The sequence below is a fragment of the Octopus bimaculoides genome, chromosome 6 (assembly GCF_046866305.1).
Source record: "Octopus bimaculoides isolate indiv1 chromosome 6, ASM4686630v1, whole genome shotgun sequence".
NCBI classification, from domain to species: Eukaryota; Metazoa; Mollusca; class Cephalopoda; order Octopoda; family Octopodidae; genus Octopus; species Octopus bimaculoides.
In genome coordinates this window covers 30,654,567-30,661,825 of record NC_142933.1, presented here as the reverse complement: position 1 = coordinate 30,661,825, position 7,259 = coordinate 30,654,567, and the positions used below count along the sequence as shown (strand labels likewise).

Below are 7,259 nucleotides of genomic sequence, written 5' to 3'. Positions count from 1 at the left end.
GCACATTCTTTATCCCACAGAAAAATTTGTACGGATGATTTCTATACTTAGCTCCGAAAGCAATGAATATTCTTCGAAAACGCTATCATAGCTATCTCATTTCTTTATTGCCTACAAGGGGCTAAACATAGAGGGAGACAAACAGGGGTAGACAAAGGGATTAAGTCGATTATATCGACCCTGGTACGTAACTGGTACTTACTTTATCGACCCCGAAAGGATGAAAGGCAAAGTCTACCCCGTCGGAATTTGAACTCAGAACGTAAAGACAGGCGAAATACCGCTAAGCATTTCGCCCGTCGTGCTAACATTTCTGCCAGCTCACCGTTCAAAGGCTTAACGTGTATACCCTTAGCAAGAGACGAACCAGAGTCGCCATTTTACGGACTTCAAGTCATGACATCGCTCGTCTTTTATACGCCGAGACATCAGCTGACTAGCGGTTAGTTTTCACGTGATAGTTTCTCCAGATCCTTCTAGATTGCTCTCTGTCATAAGCCTATAAACAAAATCAGTTTAGTCGCCAAACTTCACTGGGCGGTGCGATTCACTCTCCTTTTTTTTATACAGTCGTTCTAACGACTGCATGCTCATCCGGATATGCGTTAGACTGTTGCAGGTATGAAACAACGCGTTTAATCCGGTCACTGTGCAAGGCATTGTGGGTTTATGTTCCTTACCGTGGTTGTATGTTTCTTACATATTGTTGACTATCTGTTATCTTTTACAGGTTTCAGTCATTAGAGTGCGGCCATGCAGGGAGCCCTCCTTGAAAAATGTATGAGATGCTTACAGCACCTAGGTTTCCCAATCGGTCACCCATCTAAGTACTCACTATGCTCGACGTTGTTCAACTTCGGTAATCGGACGAGAACCGGTGTATTCAAAGTGATGTAGCCGTGTGGAGATATATTTTTTGTAATTCATGATCAACTTGCGCGGCGTAAATAAAATCATATTTAAATGTTTACAAGATGTTGTTAAATCATTCACCAACAACTTCAGCAAATATTGTTCATGCACGAAAACATAGTGATACAGACATTGACCAACTTGGAAAGCTCTAACTAATGACATTATTGTTTTAAAATTTCTGGTAGTCCTTGTTTATTTATTTATCTATTCTATCGAATTGTCAAGAAAGGGTATTTGTGTGTAGCGAACCTGCATTGACACAATTCCCTTTCATAAGATATGTAAAAGTAACATACGCACACATACACGCTCATAAAATAGATATAATGATAGATATATATATATATACTGTTTTACTCTATTACTTGTTTCAGTCATTTGACTGCGGCCATGCTGGAGCACCGCCTTTAGTCGAGCAAATCGACCCCAGGACTTATTCTTTGTAAGTCTAGTACTTATTCTATCGGTCAATTTGACCAAACCGCTAAGTTACGAGGACGTAAACACACCAGCATCTGTTGTCAAGCGATGTTAGGGGACAGACATAGACACACAAACAAACACACACACACACACACACATATATATACATATATACGACGGGCTTCTTTCAGTTTCCGTCTACCAAATCCACTCACAAGGCTCTAGTCGGCTCGAGGCTATAGTAGAAGACACTTGCCCAAGGTGCCACACAGTGGGACTGAACCCGGAACCATGTGGTTGGTAAGCAAGCTACTTACCACACACCCACTCCTACGCCTATATATAGATACACACACAGACACACACACACATATATATGTATGAGTGTGTATATATATATATGTACGTGTGTATGTGTGTACATATATATATATGAAAAGTATGTATGCACATATGAATATGTATATATGTATATAATATGCGTGCACCCGTGTGAATATATGTACAATTCTAAAGTAGTTATGGAAATTATAAGCGAGGAGTGTTTTCCGCTTTTACAGTAAGGATATGTTCAATATTCATACACACAATTATAATAATAGATATACATAATTACAAACGCTATGTATTTCTGTATGTATGAATGCGTGTATGTATGTAGGTGTGTATATATTTATGGATATATGTATATAAAGCCTGTATTTTTATAGACATACGTATGTGTGTGTGTGTGTGTGTGTGTGTGTGTGTGTGGTGTGGAGGTGGTTATTCGCAAATGGGACAAACGCTGTAACGTAGAACAGTTTATGTGATTCTGTAAACTGGATTGAGTAAGCCGAAATAACTGAACACTTTCAGAAATGCATGACCATCACAACACATACATAGCACTTCTGTAAAAGGAAAATTTCTTATGTGCCAACTCATAAGAATAATGACCAACTGTGTGCGTGTGTGTGCGCCTATGTGTATTTTATGTGTGTGTGTGTGTGTGTGTGTGTGTGTGTGTGTGTGTGTGTGTGTGAATACATCATCATCATTTTCTGATATACTCTCCCTACTATTTACGCATAATTATAAATATACGATGCTAAGTGTGTGTGAGTATATATATATATATATATATATATATATATATATATATATATATATACAGGGGAGATACACACACATACACACACCACACTTACAGGCACCTGTACAGAAGGTGAGTTATACATGTACTCATATTTATGTATAAAAAGACTGAATATATATATATATATATATATATATATATATATATATATATATATATATATATATATATATATATATATATATATATATATATAACCAAATGGGAAAAAATGAGAGGACAGAGTAATAGAAATATAGTTAGGAAAATAATAAAGAGTAAAATATTGAGAGAACGAGGGAGAGAGTGAGAGAGGGGGGAGAATGGGAGAGAAAGAGACTGAGTAGAAATAAATTGACGCAGTACAAGCTATAGTACAAGGGATAATGGGAGTGTAATGAGACGTTCTTAAATAATTAAAGAATTAATATGATTATGAATTAATATACATATTTATGTTGCTATAATCCATTCAAAGTACAACAGACAGCGATGTTTCACTACCACTACTGTCACTGAACACGTCCGCATTGTTTTTTTTTTGTTTTTGTTTGTTATTTGATGTATTCATACCCGCTCACATACTGCATATACACGCATATACATATACATATGCATATACATATACATATACCTACCTACATATATACGTACTTATATTTATATATTCTCTTTTTTTTTTTTACTCTTTTACTTGTCTCAGTCATTTGACTGCGGCCATGTTGGAGCACCGCCTTTAGTCGAGCAAATCGACCCCAGGAATTATTCTTTGGAAGCCTAGTACTTATTCTATCGGTCTCTTTTTGCCGAACCGCTAAGTTACGGGGACGTAAACACACCAGCATCGGTTGTCAAGCGATGATGGGGGGACAAACACAGACACACAAACACACATACATACATATACATATACATACATATATACGACGGGCTTCTTTCAGTTTCCGTCTACCAAATCCACTCACAAGGCTTTGGTCGGCCAGAGGCTATACTAGAAGACACTTGCCCAAGTTGCCACGCGGTGGGACTGAACCCGGAACCATGTAGTTGGTAAACAAGCTACTTACGACACAGTCACTCCTGCGCCTATATATGCATATATATATATAAACACACACAGAATCGCCAATATATAAAAATGTATATTTACACACATGTAGCCGTGTGGTAAAGAAGTTTGCTTCTCAAGTACATGGTTCCTGGTTCAATAACACTGCGAGTCACGTTCGGTAAGTGTCTTCTTAGCCTCAGGTTGACCAATGACTAGTGAGTAGATTCAGTAGATAGAAACTGGAAGATCCCATTCGTAAATATATATATATATATATATATATATATATATATATATATATATATATATATATATATATATATATATATATATATATATATATATATATATGCGTGCACGTATACGTGTGTGTATGTATGTATATATACTTGGGGTGATGGGGTCTTTCATTTTATGTCTGTCTCCACCACCGCCAATTGAGAGTGTCTGTTTTACGATAATCGAGGTCTGCAGATAACCATTCCTTCATTCACTAACCGAGAACGCTCTATGCTATCTGGCTGAACAACGTTTCTAACATATAAAATTGAGATGAACTTAGATATGTTCGACCAAAGACTGGTCCAGGCCATGTCTAACTTAACAGCACCACCTGATAGGACTATCTAAATCCTTTTAAAATCAAGCTTTGTGTTATCATGGTCAATTCAAGTAGTGAGTTCTTGTTGAGTGAGTTGTATCCAAGTATGGGTGGCTTATCTGGTAATCCTTGAAGAAATTTGTCCAGACCCCGTTTAAAAGTGATGGGATCCTTTTCCTCTTTGATCAGTTTTGGGACAATGTTAAACAGGGCAGGGCCTGTTGAGGAAAAGAAATTGTGTCGCAGAGTACCTATATGTTGTGATCCTGAATTGGGCAGGGGATATATGGCCCGTAGTCCCAGCCTTGAATAAACCTTGAAGCTAATGCTGGCGGTACATTCTTCACATCGTTCAAATGATGTACCGCACGCGGCGGCGCTGGAGAGCAGTGAGGTTCAAGGCAGTCTTAGTAACCGAGATCAGTCATGTCCTTAATTCCTTTAGTGAATGAACTCTGGAGTTATTCAATTTCGAGATGTTTTGTTTTGTATGTGGAAACCACAGGGGGCAGCAGTATTGGAGGTATGGCCGTAAGAAGGAGGGGAAAAGTGGAATGATGACATCTTGTTCTCTGGACCGGAAGGTTCTTAAGATCCAGGAGCTCATCCTACGAGCTATATCGACCTTATTGTTGATGTGGGCACCCCTACAGAGATTGTTATCAAGAATTACACCTAGTACATTATTTACATTATTTACATATATGCACTTAGCATAATGGTAAACGTACGTAGGAACTTTGATATAAACTGGTGCTAATCCTTATTACTCTATGCGCGTAAGCGAAAGTAGGGTATTGTAATCACTTGTCTTTCTCTGCTTGTGTGTTTGCAAAATTACTGGAAAACGGCTGAAAAAATTTTCACCACACTTGGCAGAAATACTCTGTGGGTGAGTGGCTTGAAATGATGAATATTTGGTTTGATTATCTTTCAAAAAAAAAATCAAATAGAACTTACAAATAAATCGTTCAAAATTCCCCCCTTTAACTGTTACCTAGATGACAAGGAGTTTGAACACTATTTCAAGTATAGTGATGAGTGAAACTGAATATAGATCTGAATGCTATTTGTAACAGATCAAAGTTTTATGTATATCACTTTCCATAATACTTCGAACATAAAGTACGTTTACGTAATTATATAGCGTGAAACACAAGAAAATGTGTTGACTCAGTCATTACAACAACCAAGGTATTTTGACTATATGCTATTTTCATTGCACAGAAAGGTGCAGGATGCAGTGCTGACAGTTGCAGAGAATATTAGCTATGGTTTCCCAGGAAATGACCCGGAGGCACATCGGTCCCCTTAGAGTATAAGGAGTTGAGGGATAAATCACTCACTTAAGAGGGCGTACTCTTCTCTGGGTTTCATTTGGTGTTCAACTCGTCATACATTTATTTACTGTCTGTCTTCTCTGTTTCTCTCTCTGAACACACACACACACACACACACACACACACACACACACACGCACGCAAGTGTATGTAATCCCTAACACATTAATTCTCTCTCCATTTTTCGTTCTCTCTCCATTCTTTTCCTCTCATCCCTTTCTATCGGAGAGATTAGGCTCGAAACATCAAAGACATTCCATTCTTACAGAGCGTCAAACTAATATACCTGCTTCTCCTTGTTTCTTAGATTTTGTAAATTTGAACCTCGCAGTACGAGTTTAATTCGTTCCATGATCGTGCTTGTCTTCCGATTTGCTCGGTTTACAAATCAATTTTCGCCATTGAAATTAACTACAAAATAATTAATCAGTTGTAGTCCACCAAAACCCGTTAAAAATAATTTTTTATGAGTTTTAAAACAGAAAAGTTGTAGTTACAAGTAAAATGGCAATTATAGAAAAGAGAATGCAAAAGAAATACGTAAGCTGGTTTTAATTGAATTACCTTAACGTTGGCATGATTTGTGTGCTCGTACTGCGGATTTCTGCTCGTACTGCGGATTTCTGCTCGTACTTCAGGACAAAAATTCGCACGAGTCTCGACTCGTACAACAAATTACTCGTACAATGGTGCACTCGTGCTGTGAGTGTGCGCGTGAGTTTGTGTATGAATATATAATATATATAATTATATATATATATGAATGTATGAAAGTGTGTATGCGTATACGTAAATGCATATTTACGCACACGCACATACACACACAAACACACACACACAAACACAGAGAGAGATATATATTCATATATTTTCATACATGAACTGATATGAATATGTATATATTTTTGCTTGTTTTTAAATACAAAGGTACATTATCAAAATAGGAATAATCTAACTAATATTAAGAGTGCAGCAGGTGTAGGCTATTGGTTGCAGTTGCTCTTACTAGAAGCCATTAGTTCTATAATCTAAGGTCAGATACGTACATTGACATTGTAAGTAGAAATATACGCACTAATTCATACACAGCTGATGCAGTTTATGGTGCAACGTACTCAAGACCCTTTAGTAACAGTGACTGCAATAGGCAGTCATTCCTATGTATGTACATATACATACATATATGCTTAAACACATAAATAACTAAATACACACACGTATATTCTTTTATTTGTTTCAGTCATTTGAGTGCAGCCATGCTGGAGCACCGCCTTTAGTCGAACAAATCGACCCCAGGACTTATACGTTGTAAGCCTAGTACTTATTCTATCGGTTTTCTTTTGCCGAACCGCTAAGTTACGGGTACGTAAATACACCATCATCGGTTTTCAAGCGATGGTGGCGGGGGTGGCAAACGCAGACACAGAAACATTTATATATATATATATATATATATATATATATATATATATATGCAGGGCAGGGAATCGTCAATTAACAAATTTATTGGAATATTTAGCTGAAGATCAGAATAGAGTATTCTTTACTCTTAACTGTGAAACGATCGTACTAAATTAACTAAAGGCAGGTGGTTTTTTTTTACTCTTCTCTACTGTTTTTTGTTCTGTGTGTATCAAGAATATCGCTATCAATCTGGAGTAATAATTTGTAGTTTTGAAATCAGTAGTTCTTTGACTGCTATTTCTGAATTCTCAGTATGTTGGAGAAGCAGGTTACTGTCAATCCCTATATATTTATGATTATATATATATATATATATATATATATATATATATATATATATATATATAT

General features: G+C 36.8%; 1 pseudogene; it reads right to left on the bottom strand.

Moving 5' to 3' along the window:
* Positions 1-786: 786 nt before the first annotated feature.
* LOC128248202 (5S ribosomal RNA) lies at positions 787-905 on the bottom strand (annotated as a pseudogene).
* Positions 906-7,259: the final 6,354 nt, after the last annotated feature.